Raw genomic sequence first — 16,699 nt, forward strand, 5'->3', positions numbered from 1 at the left:
ATTTCATTTTTAAGTATTTTATTCACAATTCGTAATATTAAGATCTTTCAAAAAATATATTTAAATGTTTTGTATGCTTTGATAAAAGAACATTGTACGCTACGACATTTAATTTGAGATAAAAGAATTTTTTTTTCCGTACGAGATTGTCCAAACGCAACTGATGATTGCACGAATAAACGGGTTAATTAAACAAAAACATCTGAAAATCTGACTGGATCCGAACTCAAGACCATAAAACACAAGGCGCATATTAGAGCTTGTCGATGCCAATTCAAGATTCTGAACTACCTCCTTCACAGATAAATTTTCGAGACTTTCTCTTTTTCTCTGATTACCGCATCGTTAGATCAACGTTGACTGTAAATAAAATTGGTAATCCGACAAACTTTGTATACAGCTTAATAATATTACATAAAAAAATGTAATTGTAAAGCCGATAGTCTGACGTAGATAAGTTATTAGGGAGTTCGCATTTGGTAGTTCTTTGCCTTCGTATGGGCCTAATGTAACAATGACACTCATTGAGTTGCTCAAATACACAACGCGCGCAGAACACAGGGAAATTTGCTCAAGGAATTTAAAAGTTCCTTAGTTTACCTTACCAAGTACGGCTGAACTTAAAAACTAATTAATGAACAGTAGTAAGGAAACAAAACTAGAAATCTAAGTTGAAATAACATTGTACTTCTATACTTGGCTGCAGTGTGGAATGCAGATATGTGATAAGGACCGGGTAAAATCGACTGTGTCAGATTCGGTTTACTTTCATGTTGCCGAAATATGTATTTCGATTTGCTAAAACGTCATTTGGAAACATTGAAGACGCAAAAGTACGAGGGAAAGACAAGCGCAATTGATGAGACTAATAAAAGTCAACATTACAACACAGATAATTATTCCATACTACGATTAAGCCCGTCATAATTGACCATTTATTGTTTCTAGAAAGTTAAGGAACGGAACATAATGAGTCGTAATTTTTGTTTTATATTCTTGTCTTGTTTTAAATTATCCCGAAACAAAATTATGAAAAATATTTTCACATGTAAGAGTACAGATGACAAGAACAAAACTTTTTTTCTTTGAAAAAATAAAATTCCACTACTTCATCATTTAACAGCTATCGTATAATGACAGAAGAGGATAAAAGAACCAACTGCGGCACAGAAGCAAATGTGGGAAGATAATATTAAAATTTACTCTGAATAAACAGGTTACAAATGTGTTGACTGGACTCAGGTGGCTCTTAATAGGAACCAGTAGTGGGCTATCGTGATAATTACAATAAATCCGCGGTTTCCATACATGGCGTATTGTCCCGTCAGATGAGAAATTACCAGCTTTTCGACAAGAACTCTACTCCGTGGAGTTAGTTAAGGAGCAAATCTTAAGATACTCCTCGCAGAACACACGGCACGCGCCAAGAAGCGTGGCTGGTGACGCGTGCGATGATACACTGGACACTGGACACGTCAAAATACATCTACAGCTCCACGAACTCAGACAAATTACTTGATCTTCGTTGCTTTCCATGACATCAAGTGAATGAAAGTAATTAACGAGATCTCAAAATGGCAGAATGCTGATCGCCTAGGCCTATTTCAAAATGCAATTAAAACGCACTCAGCTAATAAAACAAGAAACACTAATTGCATTGCCCTAAAACGTTCTGGAATTTGTACTGTTTTGTGTTTCGCCATTTAATCAATTTGCTGTATGGGATTTACACTTATCTGACGTGTGTCTCTTACGACAAGCCTTAGATACAGTTGTTAAAAGCCATATGGTGAGACATATCTTGTCATGCTTATTGCATGTGTGTAAATAGTTTTCTATAGAAATTATTGCCGTGTTATGTCAACAATATGCTATTACAACCTGAGCTACAATTTGACACGGTCCGTATTTCTCTTCTTTTCATACTCCGTCACGTACTGAGAAAGTTCTTAGTGTACTCACATTCTATGCATTTCTTGCAGAAGAAAGCGCATATCAACTACGTTTTTAAACATTTTTGTTGCATGAAATACTTTTATGTAGAACCATTTTTCACGGGAATGACAAGGTTCTGAGATGCATGAACACATAAAACAAGTTTCTCTCAAAGAGTATTGAAGTGCTCTCAAGCTGTCGGTCAGTCATGCCGCCTCCACTTTTACACTGCTAGTTGCCGGAAGACTTCATTACACTTGGCCAACGTGAAAGCTTCAGAGACTTAACTCTGCTATTTACTGTGTAGTTTTTAAGACCTGGGCTACTCGTCTATGAACTCTGTGTCCATATCACACACGTGATATTTCTATCACATTTCAAAATGGATGTTGTTTGAATCGACTGAACCGACTGTTCAGTACTCTTTCACTGGCCCCGAAAATGGACAGAAGTGGTTCGTCTGACAACCTTTAATCTAGAGGCTCTCACTAAATAAATACATCAAGCATGCGCTCTGAAGGTATAATCGGAGCTCAGAGGCAGTCAAAAAAGCGTGTGTTCCAATGTGAGACTGCACTATTTCATTTGAACTACAGAAACCCGGACTTGGTAGTGATTTTACACTCTTCAGCAACCTACCAAGAGCAGAACAAGCTCGCCTTTCTCACCTAAGAGTGGACTTCAAATGCGACATTAAAAGCAGCACTTCGGTTATGTGTATGTTTTATAATAAAATTTAATACTTCAGGTTTTTTGAGAGCGACTGGAACTGAAAATTCCAGAACACAAAGAAAAATATAACTAAATGTACCGTTCTAAAATATTTTGATAACGGTGTCTCTGTATTGTTACTAAATTTTCTTTTGACATTAGCCGTTCCGCTATTTAAAATTCCACATTATTAAAAATAGGAAATTAAAGATTACAAAGTATGCTACGCTTGAGGGACTACTTATTACACCGACTACAGGTAAGAAGGTGAGGTCTGCTAGACAAATGTAATCACAGCTTTATTCAATGGGCCCTACCGAGTAGGCACCTTCTCAGCTAAAGATGGATACAAAGTCAGCCTCCGAAACTTATTAAATTGTACAATTTTTAAATTTTATATTGTGTAATCTTAAATAAAATATATGTTATTACTATTCTGTAGGATTCAAACAAGAAAGCTAATAAAATGAAGGCTTGTCGCGCCGAGAGTGACAAGGCTACAAGGTTATGACTTGTCTTGCCACATTTCCGCTTGGACTCGACTATCTAACAGCTGACACCACATTCATCAGCAATGATTTCTTGAGAGCAACACCATCCACGGGTCAGCTATTCTCCTCGTCTCGCTTGAAATAACTTAGAAAGGAAATAAAAATTATGACTGTAGCTTGTCTTTGTGAAATCTGACGCTTGGATCGTTGATATCCAACTTTTAACAACACAGAAGAAACTTAACATTAAGCAACAATACGAAATATTTCATTTCGGATATAAACAAATGGAAGTCACGTGAGAAAGCTGTAACGCCAACTGAACAACGCTTTAACTGCCATGATGAAGCAATCACTGTTGTAGTGCAAATGACAGCCACCCCCGCATTCGTGAGTGAATCCCAAACAGTGCCAATGACACACGTGCCAACTGAAGCGAATTCATTATAATAAATTACTATAAAATAAATATTGAACGTGGACGACACGCTGAAGTTTGTAAGTCTATAAAAGAAAATTGCAGCACTAAATCGAATTGAGAACAAATTAACTTACCACAGCCGGCTTCATCCCTTCACAATATAGCACGTCTCAGATCATGGACCAGGTCTGTAATCCATTTCAGTGTTTCTTTCAAGTACTTCAGGTGAATAAAGCACATCGCCGCATTCATCCTGAAAATAACAGAATATTTACTGAAGATTTCTGTCTTCTGGGTTGTTGCGCTGTGCTATCTACACAGCGCAACAACCCAGAAGACAGAAATCTTCATACTCACCGCTGTAAAAACCTCAAATCATACAGAATATTTACTATTTAGATTCACTTCACAATAATACCCTCATCTATCAAGCAAGAAACAAAGTATTATACGCCTGAGAGTAAACTATGTAAGTCAACGTATGGAACGATATATCACATCCACGATCCAAGCTTCAGTCTACATTCACATTGGCTATTATCAGCCAAGTGAACATACGTATTTAACGTAACAGATCAACTCCGTAAACTAATTTATCCATAAATCTTAACTCTTAAGTTCAGTAATGTGAGATGGGCTACTTATGTCTCTGGACCAACCGTTTACGAAAATTTTCAAGAAACAGAATTCTAAAGAAAAATTGACTATTAAGAAATACAACTTTGGTTCTCAGTAGGAGTGGTTTAAATCAATAGCGAAATTCTTTTAGTAACACCTTTCCTAGTTAGTTTTAACCCGAGAAACTAAGACACACCAAAAAATGTCGCCCCACCAAACGTAGTTACGAAACCTTACACAGACAAAAACACGTATCTGCCATACAAATACTTGCCACAAAAGAATGCATGCATATGAATACAAAACATAACACAAGTTGAATAAAACTATCCATGATGAACCTGTGAGTGTGTGTGTGTTTTTCGCAACACACCTTTTGGGGAACACTGCCGTAAAGGACAACACAAATAATATTCATATCGCGACCGAGACTTGAACACGTGATCCCGACATTCGAAAGGTCCCTGATCACGAGCTCTTACATCCCGCGGCTAGTTATTCGAAAGGTGTTACTTAATTAAATTTAAAGACCTGGAATATGCAGACAAGATTTACTCGACCTCACTCAAAATGAGGCACTAATCATCCTGATGGTGGAGACAGTAAGCACCTCTGAAACGCATGCCAACTAGTACGAGACTACATGGCTTAATATCCCAAAGCGATTTCGGTTTCATATTAGCTTCCGTGAGAACCTGAAATCTCACTTGGAAAACTTACTTTTGTTATGTATTGATCTTTTTATTTTGTAATTAATATAGGTTTTCGATTTGAGAACTGATAAAAATTTTCAAAACTTCTTTTTCTCCTAATTTCTCATCGAGTCTCATTTAACCTAAATCTATTAGTGTTGCTCCAAATATATTCTGAAATATCCTCAATTGTTTATCAAGGCATAAATTTACTATTATTTCGTTTCTGATATTAGTTTTACATCGTGGTTATAGGTACATTAGGTTTTTCATTATTTAATATGTTTCGGTCGTTGTTAGTAGATACAGATCTAATTTTACTAAATGCGTTTTCGTGTGACGACAGGTATAAATTCATAACGTGTCAACCGAAACGTACCGGAGACGTAATAGAGTAAAGTTATTCTAATTAAAGACTAGTTGGCTTCGTGTTTGACGTGTGTTACTGCACATTCGACTAACCCATCTGTCAAAAACTTTGTGCCCACCCATGCACTACGAGTTATGATAATGTGGTACAAGCCATAGCTAAATGGCGTACAAATCTGCAACTTCTGACACGGACAAATTGCTTCAACTTCATTTTATTCTTCATTAGACTGGAAATAAACTTTCACGGACTGCTATGAGCGGTTAGAAATTTACCGGTGCAAAAGCAAAGGCTGTTTCCAGTTCTCCTTCTCATTGCCTCTCCTACTGTTTCGTTCTCTCGTGCTAATAAAACTGTTTGTTGTACTTTCCCAAACTTCGGTTAAGATCTGTGGTGCTAATAACTACGTTTGCATAACAAGACATAGACATACACAAATTTACGACTAGGTTTACTATGTATCAATTTGTGAGCAGAAATTTTAAAGAAACTGGCAGTGAACATTTCTATTTATGTTGATGTAATTTTCCAAATTATACACAACAGAAGGCTAGCCTACATGATGAGCAAACAACAGACAAAGCGACTACAAATATTCCAAAATAACCAAACCTATTAATATGCCTCAATTGAGTATTTATGTAATTTTAAGTACATCAGTCCAATTTCCTTAAATGATTGCTTGGTAATAATTCTAACCATGGATATGTACCTTATTTCAGTCTGATGACTGTGCTTCCAAGAGTAACCTGTGCAACTGTAAGAAATCGATGCAGTCGTTTGCAGCCCCAACTTAGCTGCTCAGAAAACTGAAGTTAAATAAATAAAATTTTCTCGGGCAATCAGCCGCGTTAACTGGTTACCGTTGTAAACCGACGTTTCTGGAACCGACTCTCTCCCCATCATCAGGGTTCTGATGTGACTGGATCCTCGGAAGTCGCGACATTCGGGACAGAGTTTGTTCCCGAAACGTCGGTTTACTACAATAACCAGTTAACCCGGCTGATTGCCCGAGAAGATTTTATTGATTGTACTCGCCGCGAAAGTCTCAAATCCTATATGAAGTTGTATCCATTGGTTAGTCCTGTCGATTATTTCAATCTCTTTGTTCGATTTGAACTAAATTTAGTACGAAACCTAATATAACGAACTCCATTAAGCAGAGTCCTTTATGAAAAAACAAGCGTCGCTGGACAAGCAAAGAAATTTCTCATCTTCTGTGGAAACCGACGGTTTCTTTACCACATAAAAAGGATCCCCCCAACTGGTCTCTATCCTTTGGTAGATGGAAACAGTATTTCTTTTACACTTATTTTCGTAAATATCCATTTTGATATTATTCTCCCATCTATGCCCAGCTCTCATCTCTCCCATGCATGTTACATGAAAGGCGTAATTACACTACCTTAAGATTTCCTCTGACTTCGTGTATATCTCATCCAGTGCATTCAGAACAGCTTCATCGAAACTAACCAACCAATTAAATAATTCCAAGAGCACGGTAATTCTTGTGAAGTTGAGAGATGCTCACATGTTCAGGAAATTCCCTACCTTTTATAAAACACAAAGTTTCATATCCTGAATCAGTTGAATCCTGCCGTAACAATCACACCTTGTTTCTCTGACATCCATGTTCTATCATCCTCTCATCTATTCTATTCGGATTTACTGACGATGACTTTTATGAATTTCTCGTAAACGTGTTTTGTTCCTTTATTAAATGTTTTTCGACATTTGTAAAGTTATTTACTTACCCAGCTGGAAGTCAGCCAAAACCCCAGTAAAAAGCTATACAAGGAAGTATTTATTCTCATGTAAACCTAAATTATGCCGACATCTTTGAACTGTGCGTGTATTTTGTTTCCAAAAAAATCAACTTAACAATTATTTACGAACACAGTAACTATCACAATCCAGTAATAAAACATTCTTATTTCTGAAACAAATGATTATTTTTGAAAATTCAATATGTGCGAATATTCTTGGGGGAGCATGATTTATATAATATGAAATTTTCATAATTCATTTGCCTTGCTGTTAATTATTGCTACAAAATCTGTTAAGTAAGATTTCTGCTTCTCACGGCGGTAAATATAACAATAACTGTATTCTGAGTTATTGTGCCTTTTTGGTGCTGTAGACGTTTACCGACGTTTTAGAGGTACCTGCTGCCTCTACCATCTGGGTGATGAGGAAACCAGAAGAAAATCCATGTTAGGAAAATCTGTTATTACAAACACTGGACAGTTTTCCTTCTCTGAGAGCTATTCTTCCTCTACTGCTGACAAGGAAATACAGTAACTTATCTAATGCAAAATGTCAGTCTACACCTTGCATGCAGCACTGATACAAAATTACATCAAATTAACGCGCGAAATATGGGAAAATCCATTTTTTTGTGAGGGTTTCTTCACCGCCATAAAGGTTTGTAATATTCCTAATATTCTTGCCGCATCTTTTCAGTTCCCTTAACCTTTGATTTCACAAGAAACTAGTCTTTCGAGGCGGTCCCTTGCATTGCGGGTGGAACACCTGGAACAAGTCCGTCCGCGTCTGACTCAGCACTTTTCACTGTAGGTCATGACACTGCAACATTTCCCATGCCCTTGTTGCACCGAGCAGGCCTACAAGTTGATACTGAATTCGATGTGTATCTAAAGTTAACACCCACAATTCACTTTCATTTCCAGGTACAGATTTGAATTTTCTGGGCTACTTCTGTTTAACCGAACTTCCAGGTTGAGTGGTTAGCACGGAGCAAGCCCTGTTATTATATACAAATACAAAATATGAAATCGTGGCTGGCGAAAAATTAAAAATTGTAGAACTTTATGAGTGGGTCTGACGAAATGCTACAGCAGCGAGCCGGATACGGCAGTGGGCAACGAAAGGTTTAATCGCTGACAGGAACCGAGATAAGTTGCAAATAAAATGACTAAGATTTCCCATAATGCCTCAGTCTTGACAACTGTAATAATTTCGACAGTACCAGGTTTAGTCCGCGTGTATTTCTAGAAACATATCGATAAATCTAGTGTAACGCGTTTTTGGCTTAACGATGGTAAGATTTAAACATGCACACTTCCTGTCTGAAATACTATCAGCGTCATTACAAAAGACCCTTTCTTAAGTCATTCTAGGAAATGGTATAAACAGAAACCGACTAGGGGTGCTCTTGTATGTCACTGATGACTCAGCTTCCGAGAAGCCTCTGAAAGAGTTACAGTAATTTAATATAAATTACAGTTTATACCACACTTCAATTTAAAAGCATGACACTTGTTTAGCGATGAAAGTGAGCCTTCAAAGCGAACTGGTTTGACATGGAACTGCTGCTCCTACCGGCAGGTATAAACAGTCTGAATATTTAGAACTACCTGGCTAAGCTGTCTTTTCTTAATGACATGAGTACGAAGTTTTCGTACATCTTTTCAATAAACAAATTTGTTATTACCGCGCAAGTCAAAAGGACAATTTTTCATTTGATTCTTTGTGTTCTTCAACATTCATCGACTTATTTCATTACACAGAACCGTGAAGGTTGAAATGCTGAGTGCACTGACCGCTCTGTGAGGCGAACAGAGTTTCGGTCCAAACACCGGGACTGAGGTTTTAATCTTTCTGGAACTGAATGACTGTCCACGTATATTTTGTGCTGTCCTATGGCGGCAGAAATCCTGTCAGGATTTGACTGTCCAAGAAGTTCTATCCCTTGTGTTGGTAAAGATTTAGGAAATATCTACGGCGCATGTAGCAGTATTACAATTTTAATTATACTGCGTCTTAACCACTGGTATTGAGGGTCCAAATTCCTTACGGTGTATGACTGTCCTGCCTTGTTCTTGAAAAGACGAAAGACTACACCTGTTTTTAAATAGTCAGTACCTCCTGACGGAACAGAATTTAAAAATACGTTATGATTAGGAGTAGGCCACGATTGGAATATAATTTTATCGTCAAGATGTGAATATGAAAACCCTTAGAGCATCTGACTTTGTAACATAAGTGCTGGAGGCATCACTGATCTAAATTCAAGACACTTACGACTTGTATGTGAAATCTGAACCGACTGGAAGCGTCATAAATCAGTTTCCTTTCCATTGCTTGTTTAGTTCATGCAGTCTTACGGAGTAATTTGTCATAGTCCCTTTTGAAAGACAAGAAACCCCGAGTCATTCATTCGATTTTTAATCATCTCCATATTCATCGGAACTTGATTATACAAAATTAAATAATGAACCAAGTCACGTACGAAGGTTTTCTCTTGCCCTCAAAATAACTTTAATTAGTGGATGGTGTTCAACGGGTTACACAGTCGTACTATAAAAAAACTTCTTTGATACTGACCTCTTGAAAATGTTATTTTAACCTTTTGAGAGAGTATTAAGGAAGGTTGTAGGAGTTGAGACTTTTGACTCTTGACACTTTTTAAAACTTCTCCGTTTCTTATTTTCCTAATGAGCGTAATAGCGTAAGGAGAGACGGGGATATGTTAAGGTACAATGTGCAGAGTCACGGTGTCATGACGCCAATCAACTTGTACGTACCACACGTTACCAAAATAATAATATGAATATACACGTACATTAATCGAGGAATATATGGGAGAGTAATAAAAACGATTTCTAGATAAATAATTTACGTGGCTGTGAAGTGGATTCAACTGGCATTAGGTAAGTAACGTGCGAGTAGCTGGTTCTTCTAAATACGGCAATAAAATTATCCTGTGGAAAATATCTGGGCATAAGACAAAAGTAATGACAGGGGGATAGAGAGAATTACACGAGGAGGAACTTCATAATACATACGCATAATACTGGGGTTCTCAACCCACGGTCCGACGATGTCTTTATTCGAGTCACGAACGTTTCTGCAAATATTACATTACTCAGCATAACGGAAAAGAGCAAGTGTCAAAATTAAGCTTTTAATTTTAACAATAAACAAACCTGTTACAAAAAATTATAGAGTGGGCTAATATGTGTACCTTTTTGCTGTAGTTAATAGTATTTTTAATAAACTTATACAAATGAGAATTGGGTGCTCTCACGAAGGCGAATATTAAGACGGTCGTCTTTGGGTTATAACGCTGTGTAGTCTGGCAGACCTGGTAAGCTTCTACAAGACTACACTACGTTACAAACCAGAAGACAGCCATGCTCATCTGACACGAAGTTTCAACAAACTGAACTCACTTATAACCAGTGTTGGTAAGAAAAGGTGAATGCGACCCCAGGTTTCAAATAGAGACAGAACCCATGGTGAATAAACGCTATAATATTCTAGGACATTTGACGCTTATACATCTGCGAGGTATGCAAACGAGATTGCAGCCCACGTACTTTAAGTTTTTCATAAATGCCTCTGGACTACGGGAAGTTTTATCGGATTATATTAAGGAGGCACCTGCTTGAAATCTGGTCCTAGAACGGCTAAACCATTATGCTATTTGCTGGCAGTGAGAGATGTTTAGCACAGATATTAAGAACCACCCAATGTCGACCGTCTCGACTGCTTATTCAAAACATTTGCAGCTATCTTCCAAGCTCCATGCCGTGATAAAAATGGAGCCACGTTAGAACCTAACCTAACCTAACCTCCGGTCACCGTTTCCTGTCCGATTCTTAATGTGGTAGCATCGTAATCACACGGCCTACTGCCAGCAGCGCCCACACAACGCATAGTAGGTGCATCTATTTATACTGAGGGCTGGTCATTGAAGAATGTTGTGCATGTGTGACTGATCTTTCAGATCACAAAATGAAAGCTCCAATTTGTTGTTTAATTGGTTAAAATAATAGTTTTAAATGTTTTTGGAGGACTTAAAAAGTTAATAACTTTAAAAAGTCGCAAATGGTTTCAAGGTATTCTGATTGCAAGGAAGTGACGCACTCAGCTGTAGATAATTATGTATATTTAACGTTTCGCCTATGGCTATTAACGAGCTATAATATTCTAATAGAAAATACTTTCGCTGGAGATAAGACAACAGAATAGTGACTTCACGACACGGTCTCTTCGTGTCACGTTCCGAAGGATTTAACTCCATACTTCCAAATGACAAAAATAAAACCAAATGTTCAAATCAGAAATGTTTTAAAAACGTGTGACAAACGCACTCGAGCATTTTTCTCTCTCCCATACAGAGAAATATACTCCAACGCGGGTTCAATTATAAGCGTGAAAATGAATTCCAACAATTATTTTCCGAACGTCGAAAATTATAGATTGAGCTCTATCAACGAAACACCGCTGCTGTTAAAAACTAAAGACTGTTTAGCTTTTCTCTCATTTATTCGTATTACCAACCATGTTTCATTCAGCATATGTAAGAATGTAAACAATAACATCAACTGTTGTCCCGCGATATCTCCCTACCGCGGACCTCATCCACTCTCCTTGTACCAAAATGCAAACGCTGTTACCGTGATAACTCGTCTTGTTATTTTATGATATTGCCCGGCATCACTGAATTAAAACCTAACCATAAAAGCAACAATAAAGCAAAGAAAAGTTGTAACGTTATGATAATAGGTAAAAATATTAAGATTCTGTTTTAGTTGTGAATTTGTATGACTGCAACAGGAGTTTGCCTTATATAAAACTTATATTTTATTTTAAAGTCTAGACTAACTTTCTGTTGATATTTATAATTATTTTTTTAAGTTTCCAATGACACGGTGACGAAGGAAGATCATCTTTCGAAATTAAATTTTTAACTAATTTAAAAAAAAAACTTTTAGCAGACAACATATACAGACTAAACAAAGACATTATCAATGTAAGACCAGTGCTAAGGACATTTGGGGAAGGACTGCGTAGCAAACATTTGTTGCGTGAATTAGAAATAATCGTCATGATCGGATATTAATGTTTTGATCCTTTGTTGGGAGAAATAATTCTGTCATTAGCCTTTATATACACACATGCGAGTCTTAAGCATGCAAGTAGTTAACAACGGAGTCCTGATGCAGCAACTTCTCCAGCACGCGAGTGATGCAGGGAGTCGAAACATGGGTCTGACAGGCGTTCTGCTATGTTATGTTTCGCAGTGAGGTCTAGTGCATGTTCTTGTGGTTAGCTCTCAGATATTCAACCCTGATTAAGGTAGCAGCAGGTTATTCCGACTGGTATTGCTGATGTCAGAAAACTGTAAAGACGGATTTCTCTCCCCAGGCATTTTGTTACCGAGTTGGGCATTACTGTCGTAGACGCCATATTTGAATTAACCTGCATTTTACTGATGGACTCATACAGTTTGCTAATAGGATTACGAAAATGAACCATAGGCCGCCGGGTCCTTTCGAATCCACAAAAGTATGTTTCGTAACAACTGCGCTTAAAGGCCACTTGGAAAATTCGTGGAGGGCAGCTAATATTTCTTCCACAATTTTCAAGACATGGGTTGCTCACACATATTAGATAACTTCCATTGTAAAACGGAAAGTATGTCTGACCGCAGAAAAGTTCCTATGTTAGGTTCACTGGGGCCTCCGCCCAGGGCCACGCCCATCGATACAATAAAACATTAAAAACTTTCACAGGCTACACCACCCTAGTTTGGTGGTGGTAAAACTGTATATTAGTTCTTTAGATTAAAGTGTCTTTCCCCTGACATTCTGAATTAAAATCTGTTCTTATCCAACTAACTTATTTCTGCCACAGTTAATTGTAAAAATTTAATTACATAACCTTAAATAAGCCACAGTCAACATTTGATACCTAAACAGAAAGATGTAACGTCGTTGTCAACAAAATTAATGGCTTTCTGAGGGCCCCTTAGAGCATATAAAGGTCATAATATTGTAAAATAGACTAAATTAATTTTAAAAATTTTAATTTTTAAATGCTTTCCAAAAAACAGTTGTTGCTCCTCAGCTGATGTACTCATTTCTTTAAACGTGTTAAGTTGCAAGGAAATGTTATGAACAGAAAAGTAATGGCTAAATGAGAATCAAGCGTGGAATGGGTGTGACATGTAGCAAGCAAGCAGGATATGAGAAACACACCATTGTAGGCGAGATTTCAGATTCACATGGTGGCGAGTATGAAGTTTGCTGTTGCCTGAGATGTTGCACCGTCTGGTAGAAGTTTACCGACGTTTCAGAAGTCTTACTACATTCATCATCAGATGAATACCTTAATTTCGCCCAAATTCGTGTATGTTTCTCACATCTATTTGTCATTAGATGGAGCCAGCTAGGACCTCTGAAACGTCGGTAAACTTTACCAGATTACACGGCACAACAACTTAGAAGACAGTCACCTCCTTATTAATATTTTTTGCCATGCCGAAATAAGCTGTCATATTATTTTCATTATCATACCTAACTGGATTTTTCCTCCAGCGAGAAGGATCTGTAATTATTTATTTCCATCCTTCACGAAGTAGCAAACTACTTTCATCAAAATATTATTACCGTTTTTATCGATTCATAGTTACAGTAGATGACATTAAATTAAATTACTCAGAAAGAAAGGGACAAGTATTCAGTAGCTAACCTTCCAATGCAGACCACATGAATTACTGTAATTATACGTGGAAGAGCTGTGTTTGAAATCTTGAAACCGAGCTGACTGGTTCAACTGTAATCTTTTAGGCTTGTATCTGGGAGGTCCGTGGTTTTTCGAGACACATAATTTAACGTTATAGATTATTTCTACGACTTCAGTAAACAGAGCTTAATTAATTTTTACTTAGAAATGTTACGTGACAATTTTGGATTGAGAAACTATTTTGTATGTTCTACAGACTATGTTTGATGTAATCGGTCTCGGAAGCATAAAAGTTGGTATTAAGATCAAAGTTATTTTTAAAATAATTTTCAGGCAGAATTTTTAAATATAAAATATATTTATAGCTATCTGGGGTTTCATTCAAAAAAATAGACCTACCGCATATCAGACAGATTAAGCAAAGAAAAAAATTCTTGTGGCTTCTACTTTAAGTCTAAGTGAAATATGATATCATATACTTATAGATACTTAGTGTAACTATAACATCGGTGGTATGAACCTTACAATTCTCTGAGATAGTCATAAATGTAGTTTCAATACTTTAAGCGTGTGTACGCCTATATTAGTATTCAACAAAGTTACTCCAAAGGTAAATTATAGGGAACATACCAATGTGGGATGAATATCTGCTGTACTCTCAAACAATAGAGATTAATGCCTAGTGTATGCCCACTAAAACAGGTTTCTCGCTGCATTTATAAGTAAATTAACTCTTACGTCTGTGGGATACTGCTCCTTCCCACCCCCGTCTTCCGAAACTAATAGTTGTCAGTTACTCAAAGACTTTTTTGGTTTATTGCCGTTTTTACAAGAACCCAACAGAAAACCTCATCCTGAGCCACATGAAGCCAATCATCACACTCTGTTTATTCAAGAGCCGAGATAGCACGTATTAACTTCCCATCTATGGCTATTTATCGCAAATGGTCTCTTTCATTAAGATTCTTTTGTGAAGAATAACAACCATAAATGACAGAAAACTATTCAAGAAAGATGCAGTATCAGCAATAATTTCGTAACTACTAAGCTCATGATTTATACAGGTAATCTCGTGATCTCAGAATAATGAAATGTGCTGAGAAACAGAGAAAGACAGGAAAAGTTTTAGTAGGCAAAATATGGGGAAAAGTCCACTTGGAAGACGAAGGAAAAGATGGGAAGGTACATGAAAATGTTGATTAGGAATAGAGATTATGAAGCTCGAGGTAAATCGAAATGGTTCGGCGCCATGACGGGCTTTGGTGTTAGAGGTGATCAACGACGGATTCTGGTACCACAATGTTACGTTTTCATAACTGAAAAAACCTATTAACTATTTGGTATCACGAGCTTTGTTTTGTTTCAAATTAAGATGTGGCTGCTACAGTGTTCACATCTCTTCCAGTGGTATGGAGATGACCTCAAAACAACCCACTAATAAATTAAAGCATATATCTTCATGTATGATCTCTGGTGGAAATACATTCTGCCTTTGCTTGGCTCGCTCTAACGCACTCGTTGAATCAGAGAAATCAAAGTCATTTATCAATCAACCTCAGTACCACCAATGCCTTCCCCTGCATCTCCCTCCGGACGTCAGCTAGCAATGCAACATGTCCTTCACACAGATGGATTGCTTATGCGAACTCGCATAAATATTACAGCAACGTGGTGAGCAGTTAACAGTATCAACGCAGACCACCAGCAGAGACCAAGAATAAATGGGCATCTAACAATTCCATAATGAAATTAAATCAGGGAGAGCTGCATGCACTCACTCCCATTAAGGACGTAACGCCACCTTAACGCTGGTAATAAATTTCATGTATGGTGCCTCATTAGAAACTAACGAATATACCCAGCATAGTAACTGAGGAATTCGAATGCCATTGCCTTGCCTTGTAAATTAAGCGAAATGTTTACAATAGACACATGAATACTTCCTTTCCAATTCATTATTCCCAATAATCCGATTATTATATTACATATAATAGAGTCACATGATAAATCTTCGTTAAATAAATCGGAACCAAACAATTATCCCTCTTGTGAGATTTCAGGTTCTCATGGCGACAAATGTGAAAATGTATGATCTGCAAAGGTCAAAATTTTAGAATTTCACAAGCTGCTCCCAAATATCATTTGGCCCAAGCCCGAAGTTTATCTTCAAATATGTTACCCGCACTCGACCGAAGCCTGACTTTCTTTTATTCCAACCGGAATACAGCCCGGTCTATTTACAGCGTTAACAATTTGATCCTTGTAACGGTGAAGTCTGGTGTTTTGTTCTCGGTACAAACTGAATTCTTAAATAAAGAGGAGGATGACTCAGGTTGGTCAATTTCAACGAAACTTCACGGCGAAATATTCCAGACAAACGGTTTTCATCTAAACCGCTTTACTAAACAAAGTCTAGTACGTAAGGACCTCGAACCCTGAACTTCACAATATGAGATAAGGCCACGAAATTAATTGTGCAGTAACTTGCACTTCACTGTCACTCCTAAATAAAAATAATGAAATTAGTTTAATTTTTACGTTACCAGTAATATCACTGGGTCCATCTTTTGAAATCTAAATGGGACAGTGGGCTTACGTAATTGCAGAGTCACGGAGGCATATGAGGGAGGGACAAAATATGATCGTAATTTTCCGACTCAGGTTAGACCTAATTAAACCAGATCTCAGTTTCTGGTACGTCATTCTGTTTAGAAACTGAATGATGGTAGCTACAGGCATAATACAGCGATATCTTGTACGTTATAATCTCTACCGGAAAAATAATTTATATAAGAAACAAATAGTATTAAAAATATATTAAAATTGGCCGTCAATCACAATATAAGATAATTAAAAGATTAAAATATCATTTTTCGTTCCGTATCGAGTACTCGATTTACATATGGAACATAAGAAACAAATGTTGACTAATTGCTAGAAAATTTGATAGTTACTTCGGTTTACT

At 37.1% G+C, this 16,699-nt stretch overlaps 1 protein-coding gene across 1 annotated transcript in view; it reads right to left on the reverse strand.

Moving 5' to 3' along the window:
* LOC110832887 (uncharacterized) overlaps positions 1-16,699 on the reverse strand; it is a 357,980-nt gene that overhangs the window by 255,377 nt on the left and 85,904 nt on the right. The window contains exon 3 of the mRNA XM_087348735.1: positions 3,693-3,811. The gene's annotated coding sequence lies outside the window, so the exon portion shown is untranslated. The remainder of the gene's footprint in view (positions 1-3,692; positions 3,812-16,699) is intronic.

This window comes from Zootermopsis nevadensis, unplaced genomic scaffold (genome assembly GCF_977971745.1).
Source record: "Zootermopsis nevadensis isolate Lab colony 2312 unplaced genomic scaffold, Znev_1.0 Znev_ptg000013l, whole genome shotgun sequence".
In the NCBI taxonomy this organism is placed as follows: domain Eukaryota; kingdom Metazoa; phylum Arthropoda; class Insecta; order Blattodea; family Termopsidae; genus Zootermopsis; species Zootermopsis nevadensis.